This window comes from Adiantum capillus-veneris, chromosome 23, assembly GCF_014529385.1.
Source record: "Adiantum capillus-veneris isolate H3 chromosome 23, ASM1452938v2, whole genome shotgun sequence".
Taxonomy (NCBI): domain Eukaryota; kingdom Viridiplantae; phylum Streptophyta; class Polypodiopsida; order Polypodiales; family Pteridaceae; genus Adiantum; species Adiantum capillus-veneris.
Genome location: NC_140953.1, coordinates 75,258,446 through 75,270,199, shown reverse-complemented (window position 1 = coordinate 75,270,199; position 11,754 = coordinate 75,258,446). Strand labels below are relative to the sequence as shown.

The window sequence follows — 11,754 nt, the reverse complement described above, 5'->3', positions numbered from 1 at the left end:
TTCACATATCTTTATAGTTATCATGGGAGCAATGACTCTCAACGTTGGTGGAGTAAAGCCATGTGAATACATCAATAGCCAAGGAACACACACAAACATGAGGAACAAGTATTTCATTTGGCATTTTAGCTTGGCGTATGGTGGGAGATAATTGAGGTTTGGCAGGTCGGATTACGAGGACGTAATTAGGAGTATATAAAGCGGGTGCTGTAAAGGCTGGAATAGTAGTGCCCGCAAAACTGTAAGCAGCAGTGAGCACATCGAGCAGCATTTAGGGCTAGAACCCATCTTCATCATCAACAATGGCAATGGGGAGGGTGGAACTCTGCACAGGTATAAGAATATGGCACGTCTGTGTTATTATTCTACAAGTATACAAAAACCCACGTCTGTGTGCTATAGTCATATCATATGTCGTAATATTATTGATCTCCTTTTCTGGCCACCGCAGTGGCGATGGTGGCGGCGCTGCTGCTAAATATCATGGAGGGGACCTCCGTCGTGCAAGCAGCTACGCCCCGCTCAAGTGCAGGCTGCACGACCTCGTGCTGACCAACACTCCCGTGGCGACCGGGCTGTGCGAGTGGGAGCTCGTGAACAACTGCCCCTGTGAGGCCTTCAACATCATTGCAGCCTGCCAGGACCGGCGCTGGAACCAGAAGATCATCAGCCGCTTCGCCATGGAGGTGGACGTGCCCACCTTCGGCCACTGCACTCTCCTCCCCAACGTCAAAGTCCAACCCGTCTCCTCCGGCCTCCGCTACGGCCGCACCTACCCCTGCGCTGGCACTCTTCCGCTCTCCCTCGTCAATGTCGCCTTCGCCAACCCCTGCCTTTGATCATAGACTGGCCGGACCACTCGCTCCATCAACATACCTCTTTCTGATCCTTGAACGGACATCCCATTCTTTCTCTCTTGGTCCAGAGTGGAAATTTCATTTGCCTACATAATTGTGAAAATCTCTCTCTCTCTCTCTCTCTCTCTCTCTCTCTAACTTAAGTACTATATTACATTTTGTTACATGTTTACATCACGATGAGGAATTCCATCGTGTTATTCTGTTGAGGAACTGGCAGTGCTGCACAGTCCTCTAACAATTTATCTCGAATCATAGACCAAGGCAGTTGGAAACTGTGAAAGGTGTGTGTATCAAACAAAGCCGAGTTTCTAGCATTTCACAAAAAGGATAACACCCAAAGTCTCAGAGAAGCAATACATAAGTCTAAACGTGTAGAACCCGTTTGAATTGTTCCATAAAGCAGTCTATATTCAGAAACTTAGTCTTCCAATGCATCATACAAACATATCCACCAAGCATATATTGTAGGGAAGTTCCAAAATATGTGCTTCGTTGTCTCAAGGGGGCATTTTCCATTAGACATTCTCTTTTTGGCTAACAATTCATCATACATCAGATAGCTTCTTCAACCACCAACGTTGATCTAGATTGAACTCGCAAATCTTGTTGCATCTGTTCTCTATCTAAGGCTAAGGGATCAAGTATAGATAGAAACTTTTGGTTGGGGAGGTCCATCAATTTGTTGAAGTCTCTGGCAATGCTCAATCTTTGAATCTTTGATTAAATCGATTGCAAGAAGAAACTTTCAAATTGCTGACATGTGTACACAACTGTCCCCAAGTAATTTTGAGCCCATTTCCTAGTCTGAATCTTCTCTTAGCCACCATAAAGGCAATAATATTTATGTTAGAGTAACAATTTGATTGATTGGGCTTAACCCTCTTATGCTTTTTTTCCCAAGTAAACAGCAGGTGGTTTTTTAAACCCAAAGCTCCACCAACAAGACTCATACCCTAAGGGATTACCTGTATATCTGACTCTACCATCCCAAATCAACAAAGCACATTGTTTTTCTCAAGACTTAACCAACATATTAGTAGTATTCTCACACAATTGATGATGAGTAGCACAAAACAATTTGTCCCATGCAAACATATCCCAAACACCATGAAAGTACACAACAAGATTATACATCAATTTGTTTCAGTAAGGTTTCCCTACTAGCCACCATGTGCATTTGCAAATGAAGGATACCCAATCCTCCCAAGTGAATAGGCAATGCCAAATGCTTCCAGGCGAGCCAAGCTACAAGAGAAGATCCCCATAAAATCTCAGTATTTTTGATGTAAATCTCGCAACTGGTCAAGTATCAAAGGGAAGAAAACAAAGCATATAGAGGAAATCCACATAGCCTGCACAATCCTCAACCTAACATGAATTGGCCATTTAGTACAATGCCACAAAGCCATTTTGGTTTGGATTTTATCCTCAACCCATTGTGTCAACTATTTTGCAAATACATCAACTCCTAGAGGATAAACAAGGTTCCTGAATACATTTTCCCTAAGAATTCTCTTTTCTTGCCAAATCAAGCTATGAAAATTATTGTAAAGTCTAGGGGAGACTAGAGCCTGGAATCCACCTCCCAACCTCGCACTATAGCCCCTTCGCCCTAGCTGGATTCTTTTACCACATTGTCTATTCCGGCCCTTGGCCCAGTCCAAGACTCTCTGGCCTTGCCCTTGTCCTGACAGTACTCCCCCCTTAAAGAAGAGTTTTAGTCCTTGAAAACAAAAGTGGGAAACTTCTTCTTAAGAACACTAATGTTTTCCCAAGTGGCACCTTCGCCAGGTCAATCTTTCCACTTGATTAAAGCTTATCGACACACATGATGACGTGTACGTAAATCATGATAGTCGAGAATTTGTTCAGGTTCATGCGGTAAGGTAAGAGGTTCACCGAAATCGACCTGAATCTTTTGATCAATGGCATTGTCCGCCCTATGTAACTGCTTACGTAAACGGCTTACAGTAAACACCGGATGACACGAGCATGTGTAGGTAGCGATAATTTGTAGGCACGATCATCCACTGGCTTGAGTATTTTGAAAGGCCCATAATATCGTGGAGATAATTTAGGTGTTGGCCCAGTTTTCAGACTTTCTGAACGCTCTGGTACACGTAAAAATACTTCCTCCCCTTCCTCAAAGCTAACTTGCCGACGTATCTCATCAGTGTACTTCTTATACCGATCCTGCGCTTGTCGGATAATCTGACGAGCGAGTTTTAGCATATCCATGTGGTCTTGGAGAAAATCCTTACCATGTTGAAGTTTTTCGGTTGCCAATACCACTGTAACAGGTGACCTAGGTTGAAAACCATACATGAGCATGAAAGGACTAAATCCAGTCGTGACATGCGTAGCACGATTGTAGGCAAACTTGAGAATAGATAAATATTCTTCACAGTCTGATTGTTTCTTGCTAACGTATGCGCGTAGCATATCCTCTAGCACTTGGTTAACTTGTTCAGTTTGACCATCCGTTTCTGGATGATTGGTTGTACTGAGGTTTAGTTGTGTACCCAATCGTTTAAACACAACCCTCCAAAAATGACTATAAAACCTGGGATCACGATCACTGACAATGTTACTTGGCAAACCATACAACTTCTATAGGTTTTCCACAAATAACTTAGCTATTTCTTGAGTCTTAATCGTTGATTTGTTTGGAATAAAATTACATAGTTTAGTCAACCGGTCTACGACCACCCATACTGAGTCATGACCTCATACGGTGGTTGGTAAACCCACAATAAAATCCATAGATATACTTTCCCACTTACCATTGGGGATCTCCAAAGGATGTAAGAGTCCTCTTGCTTTCAGGCACTCTACTTTGTTAACCTGACATGTTTGGCAATGCAAGACATAACCTTGAACAAAGCCATGTAAACCTCCAATAAAACTGTCGTCGTACGAGAGCATAAATCTTTCTAATACTCGGGTGCCTGCACTTGGACTATCATGACATTCATAAAGAATTTGGAGCCGAATGTCTGTGTCCGTCGGTACACAAACTCTCCCCTTATGGAGTAGGTACCCATTGTCGATGGTGAAATGCTTCCATCGCTGTAGTTCATCACTCGACAGAGAAGAACTATGTATGGAGGTTAACGCTACACTACCATCATTGGAGTGAGAAGGATCCCTCATTTATACATGGCTCCACACTTTGGAATATGCATCATCATGCTCATATTTTCCCTTTAGAAAATCCAAAAATTCATTAAGAAGTTCCATGAACAAGAAAATTGATCCCAGGTATACGACTAAGAGCGTCCGTCAGCCACCACATTGTATCGTCCTTTATGATACCGGAGCTTGGCGTCATATTCTTGAAGAATCTCAGTCCACCTGGCTTTCCCATTCTTCAAACAAGTTTCTTATGTAAACCATTTGATGCTTTCATGGTCAAACACAATCTCAAACTGAGCACTATACAAATAATGTCTCCATGTTTTTAAAGCAGACACTATTGCATAGAGTTCACGTTCAAAAGTAGAGTAGTTCTGCTGTGCTGCATCAAGCTTATTTCTTTCAAATGCAATTGGCCGCCCATCTTGTAACATGAGTGCTCCAATAGCACGGTCATTGGCATCCATTTCCAAAACGAATGGTTTCAAAGAATCTACAATAGCTAGTATTGGAGTTGTAGCTAATGCATCCTTGAGCATATCAAAACTATGATGTCGAATGGGTCCCCACTGAAAAGCTTTTCCTTTGCCTTTCAGTTGATCCGTCATGGGAACATCAATATTAGCATAGTTTTTAATGAACCTTTGATAAAAACCTGCAAATCCTAAAAGAAATTGTAACTCTTTCAAATTTTTAGGAGAAGGCCAATGCCAAATTGTATCCACTTTGGATTGATCCATATGTAGCCCATTAGCTGAATTAACATGTCCAAGATAGTGAATTTCTTCTTTCAGAAAAAATCACACTTAGATTCCTTGGCATATAATTGATTTGTTTGTAACAATTCAAACACCTGCCTCAGATGTTGTAAGTGTTCTTCTTTAGAAGCACTGTATACAAGAATGTCATTGAGAAAAACGATGACAAATTTGCCCAACTACACCCTCAAGACACTATCCATAAGTGTCATGAAGGTTGCGGGCGCATTGGTTAAGCCAAATGGCATAACCAAAAACTCATAGTGTCCAAACCTTGTTCGGAATGCAGTTTTGGGTATATCAGCACGTCGAATACGTACTTGGTGATAACCTGACCGCAAGTCTATTTTCATAAAAATACGAGCATGAGTGAGCTTGTCGAACAACTCATCCACGCGTGGCAATGGGTACTTGTTCTTAACAATAACCGCATTTAAGGCACGATAATCTACGCACGAGCACATACTACCGTCTTTTTTCTTCACTAATAGGATAGGAAAAGCGCATGGTGAAGAACTGGGTTGAATAAACCCTTTACTAAGATAGTCAGCAAGCTGACGTTCCACCTCAGCAGCATTGAGTAACTCATGCGGTAGGGTGGTTTACTGACAGGTTTACTGTCTGCAACCACATCGATGCTATGTTGCACCGATCGTGTCGATGATAATCTTGGTGGCAAATCATTAGGAAAAACATCATGAAATTCCTTTATAATTTTTCTAAATCACGAGCAAACTTTGCTTGTTGGGAAGTAGCCATTGGTGGAAGAGATGAGAGAGAAGCATGCAGCGTTGAGGAATGTTCAACAGATTCAATGTTAGAGAGAAAATCGGACAATGAGTAACACAATAAAACTTGATCTATTTCATTATGAGAAATGAGCTATATAAGCTTAGCTGTACATATCAGTGGTGAAGAAGGTACATCCTTCTCTCCTAACAACAACACATGTGCACCATGGGTTCAAACATCAAGCTGTTGTGCTCATAGCTACGCTTCAGTGATGGTCCTAGGCTATGCAACCATTCCCTACCTAGAACCACCTCTGCCCTCTGCATATTCATAACCAAAAATTCCAAGGATGTGGAGCAGCCTTGCACCTCCAACGGGACAGCTCAGACTTGAGTATCCCAGACTTCTGCATATATCCATTCATCATTGCTACCTTGTAGTGGTGGGTACTTGGAGTTTGAGGCAATTTGAGTTTTTTCACCAATCCATAATTGAAAAAATTGTGAGTAGCACCGTCATCTACCAAGATGCGCACCTTGTGCCCTTGCAGAGATCCGTGCATATGTACTAACTCATGTGATCCAAAGGTCTATTGCCACATGGAAGCTGTGAGACAGCATTCATGCACCACCTCGGTGTGTGTTACTTCCACTATAGAGAATCGTGAGGAAGACTCAAGAGGCAGCAGTTGCACCATGTGCACTAGTTTCTCCTTGCCATGACCAGCAAATTTCCCATTGAGACAATCCTTTTTGCCATGACCGCTTCCTAAGCATTGAAAACATAATTTCTCTTTCTTAGCTTTTATCAAAGTCCTCATGAGAGAGAGGACCTCTGGACCCCTTGGATTTTTTAGATACTTCAGAATTGGCTACTATAAATTTTCTTTTATTGTGCCCGTACTGTGTGCGTAAATTACCGTGTGTATTAGCAGGCACGTGATTATGATGTGATTTATTTTCATCTGGATCATCATGAATATGTGCTTTCACTATGGCTTCCTCAAGTGTTTTAGGGTCTTGAGTCTTGACGTGCTTCTTAAGCTCTGGCGTCAAACCACGGATAAACCCACATACATGCTGAAAGGTGTCTAGTCCTTCCAACTTGAGGAAAAAATCCCGATAGTGAGATATATATTCAAGTAATGATGGGTATTGGCGCATGAAACATGCGTCAAGAATTCGATGTGCCTCATTTGTAGGCAAGAATTCTTTGTGAAACATAGCCTCAAAAGTTGACCAACTCTCTGGTATGATATTCTTCTCCTTGATAGACATCCACCACTTGTAGGCCTTGCCTTCCAGATTTAAGCTTGTTTGCAATGATCTGACTGCATCTGGAGTACACCGTAAGGCATGAATTCCATCCCACTTTTGCTGAGAAAGACATTCACTGCATCCTTATTGCAATCTCAATCTTCTCCCTTAAAAGTCGGTGCACGTGGTTTTGTGTTTTTCAACAACTCATCCACCTCCTTTGCAGTGAGAGTGTGCAAAGAATCTGGAGATGGACCATGTCCATGATCAGAAGGGCCTGCCCCTGTGTAGCAACGTGCTCATGCATGTGTGTGGCAATAGGCCCTTGGCCTGCTGCTACGTAAGTTGTATCACTAATGTAGATAATTTAGTGACGTTTTCATTTAAAGATGCAAAATTTCCTTCCATGACTAATATGCGTGTCTGAAGTGCACGAAATTCTTGAATATCAAGTAGTTCATATGCGTCGTCACCTACCGTAGCGTCGCGGGCACTCTCCGTGAGAGCATCCACCGCGAGCCATCATGGACAAGATCAGGTGTTTTGATGCTCGAAATTAAAAGTCATATTAATATCTGAATCCATGGCAACACTGTGCAGTGGAAGGAATAGAAGGAAAAATACCTGGAGTCGAGAAGGTGTCCCATAGATGTAGGATGTACCGCAACCGATATTATTATCGAGAAAGAATCCCGTAGACGTAGAATGTACCGTCACCGGTAATTAGCTGTGCTAATTGCGTTCGTGCTCCAAGCTTGAAGCGACCGGAAAGTTTGTTGGTAGTCCAAGCTTTAGTGAACTGTAAATTCACCTGTTCAAGGGCACCAATGAGATTTGACGCAGTTGGCGGTAGGTTTCAAAGCAAATAGTTGTTTTTCTGCATTCTCATGAAGTTACCAAGAATGTATGGTGTCTAGGAAACAATCCCAACCGCTCACGAGCAAAGGGAAGAACCCTACTGTGGGTACCCACCCTTAAGCTTCAAAAACATTTTGTTGTCCAATAATCCTAGGGGTTTTGGGCGCCTGTAGTGTGGAAAAAAGCTTGACTGCAGTGCTGTTGGCAACGAGAATGATTAGGAGAGAGAGGTATCTTGCTCGATGTTGCTCGGGGGGGCTCGCCCTCTGTCGGGTATGCCTCAGCAGGCCACCACGACCCCATCCGGCTAAAACGTGCCCGCTTTCGTCATGGTCAACCTCTGTGGTGTTCTCCCCACCAAGGTTGCCTGCATATGCCCTTGAGGGTCTTTTATTTTTTTGCTTAGCAAGTGGCCATGCCCGCCTCCTTCTCTCTTTGCATGTGCATGCTTAACCAAAAGCAGTGGTCCACGACCCATCCCTCTTGCCTAGAATAACCTTGCTCTTGATACCAGTGTAAAGACTAGGGGAGACTAGAGCCTAGAATCCACCTCCCAACCTCCACACTATAGCCCCTTTGACCTAGCTGGATTCCCTTTCCACATTGCCTAGTCCGGCCCTTGGCCCAGTCCAAGACTCTCTGGCCTTGCCATTGTCTTGACAATTATCTCTACAGATACGTCTATCAACAGAGACTTCCCCAGATTCAAATCTAAAGCAGCTACAAGAGAATAAAAATTTGAGTATGACATACATTCACCAATATTAGCATTCTCAGCATGGGAGAAAATAATATTGTCATCTTTTAACCCCAAATCAAGTACATGATAAGATCCATTATGTACATAAAATATTCTGTTTGGAGCAACTGAACATAGGATGCAGCTTGTTTCTGGTACAATATTGTTTCGATATTTAATAGCATATGCTCTATTACGATCTGTGTCAAATCGACTCTTATAGGACATATGAGTGGGATGATCAGATCGTCCACAATATTCACAAGAAGAAGAAGAAGAGTCTCTAGATAAACGTGGTTGTTTAGTGTTAATATTGTGTTCTTCATCTGTTGTAGTAAGAACATTTCTTATTAGCAAATTTGAGACGAGAGAAAATATTGCCGCGACAGTCACCTCTGCGGTTTCCTCTTTGAAATGGACGCCTTCGAGCATTGAAAGCACATTCGATTTGTTGTGACTCAGTATCCTCTTGTGAAATCATAGTTGTATCATGACCATCATTACGTCATTCTTGACGTTGAGAGCATTCAATTAAAGACATGCAGGCTTGGTCAAAATCGAGACCATCTTTATTAGATAGAATAGTAAAAATGCTATCATAAGAAGAGTCCTTCACCATATCAAGAAGAAAGTGTAATCAGTTGTTTTTGTGAAACAGGATCATCGACAGCACCAAGTTGATTAAAAATAGATTTGAAAGACTCAATGTATCTCATCATCACAGTACTAACTTCATATTGTAAGTTGTTATGCAACCCTCTTAAATAAAGTATTTTTGTAACAGATTTCTTCTGAAAGTTTGTAATAAGGTACTTCCATATGTCATGGAAAGTAGGCAGTCCATACATATGAAGCAAAAGGAATCAGTAAGAGCAGAAAGAATATACCGACATGCTTCTTTATCATATTGTTGCCAATCGGTATACGCAACATTCCAATCTTCCAATATAGGTCCTTCAGTGATAATCACAATTTCATGATCCGTATGAACAGGCTGAGGCGGACAAATACGATTTCGAAGGACAACATCAGAGAGTTCATCGCCTTCAAGAATTAGCAACATCTTTGCTTTCCAGCCTGGAAATCCTTGGCCTTGGAAAAGAGGAACAGAACAAGGAAAGCCGTTGACACGAATAGTCATAGCAATATCTAGTTGTGAGAAAACGTAAAAGATAAGATCGCAGAATCTGTACACCATATATGGTGAAGGCTGCAATTGAGAAAAAGAGAAATATGATGACTGTGTTCTGTCAATGATAAAACGCAAGAAGGATGCTCAATAAACGTCAAAGATCTGAGGGACGTCACCCAAAAAACAGGGAAAAAGAGACGTTATTAATAAAAGAGTCCTCAAAATAGAGTGACGTGAGATGCAAGATTGACGGCCACAATATAAGCAACAAAAAGCTAAGATTGCTCAAAAACGTCGATGCCAAAATTACAAAAATGATCGCAGACGCTTCATGAAGACGCACGAGGAAGAAAGCTGCGTGAAGCTCAATTGCAATAAAAACAACAAAACTTTTTGCTGTAAACTCCGATTGACGCAAACCCATAACTCAAATCAAAGAGCTCGAGGAGACGAACAAGGTTAGGATGAAAAGTGTCATTTAGCTGTGCTTCATTGCGCATTTTCCGTTTCTCTAAATTTTGAGTAGAAGACCCTCAAAAATTGAGACAAAGGGCAGGGTGTCAAAAGACAAATCAACAAGAAAACGTAATCAATGATTCACCATATTGATTATCAATAAACACCACACAAAGTACTAATCGTATTCTTATTAACACAAAACAACCATAGTTAACAAGAATCAATCCTTAAAAATAAAATTTGTAGCAATTCTAAATCTTACATGTGAATCACATACACATACTATTTTGTCACCATAATGTGAATCGGCGCGTGATCATTACCGCTGTGATACCATGTTGATGAGAGAGAGAGAGAGAGAGAGAGAGAGAGAGAGAGAGAGAGAGAGAGAGAGAGAGAGAGAAGAGACACACCATGTAGGCTCTCAAAGACTGATTCATATTGAGGACACGATACAAATATATAGGTGAGACCAAGTTGAGTAGAGTGAGCCATATATAGATCCAATAGAAATCACTTGAGAGTAAGCAAACAAAATGTGTGTATGTGTGTGTGCCTTAGGGGATGCACTATGCAATCATGTTAGTTTATAACCTGAGTTCAAAAGGAGGGGTTTTAAAAATAAAATATTTAGGCAATTTAATAGAGATACATTAAAATAAGGGGGTTGAATATTCAATTTTGAACCCTAAAATAAGGGGTCATTTTATTCATTCAGACATGTGAAAAGAGGGGTTTTTCTAATACCCCGCAAATGCATGTTATATAGGGTGATACTGAATGGTGAACCCACGAGGTGTGTGTGTGTGTGTGTGTGTGTGTGTGTGTGAGAGAGAGTGTGAGAGAGAGAGAGAGAGAGAGAGAGAGAGAGAGAGAGAGAGAGAGAGATTGAGTGTGTGTATGTATGTGCATCCACCCTTACCCTGATATCATACTCAATGTTGAAACCATAGACCCATTGAGTATGCGCCTACTACCTCATCAAGTCCATGAGGGTAAAAAATTCAAGTGTGAAGCCAATCAAGTTGTTATATTAAAATTAAAGAAGAAAGACAAGCACAATCATGCTTGATAGTCTTGATATTGACCGATGATGTCTCTGTGAACATTATACTCTAGTAGAAATTTAAAGGCATTGTGATCCATTTGAGAAAAGTATGCAATATCTTCAAAGTATTTATGTGAACATGAAAATTCCATATTGGATACAAATTCTAGCAAGAGGAAGTCTGATGAGTAGCTCTTATCTACTCCAACCAATCAAGTCAAATGACTCAGAAGGCTATGAATATGAACCCTTATCTGAGGCTAGTGTCCATACCAACTAGCACGTATCAAAGAAAAGGGATTTACCACCGACAATGGGCCTATGAACGACCATAAACAACACAATAGTTTAAAGCCAATATCCCCACCAACCCATTTGCCTAAGAAGTGTCTGTGTTTAGGATGTGTATGTTGTTTTACTAAGATACTACTTATACACAAAAGAACATTTTGTTCAAAGGTAAACTTGATTAAGACATTAGTAAGGTGATCAAAGAACCTATCGAACTTCTCTCACCATCCCGTTTACCAAGGTTTTTTTATCTAAAAGATTAGAAATCCCATGGTACCATAATTACAATATTTTGTCTATGCAAAGTAACATCGTGGCAAAGAAACCATCATGACCATAAAAGCAATAGAGAAACCATGTTGATCCTGAAAGACTATAGAAGCTAAAGAGCAAAAACCCATCAACATTTTCATGAGTGAAAAAAAGTGGTAGTTAGACCAAACATCAATCAAAGCCAACCCATCGGCCTCATCAAACTATTACAAG

At 41.2% G+C, this 11,754-nt stretch overlaps 1 pseudogene; it reads left to right on the top strand.

Annotated features, from left to right (window-relative positions):
* Positions 1-456: 456 nt before the first annotated feature.
* On the top strand, positions 457-893 carry LOC147428003 (uncharacterized; annotated as a pseudogene).
* The last annotated feature ends 10,861 nt before the right edge of the window (positions 894-11,754 follow it).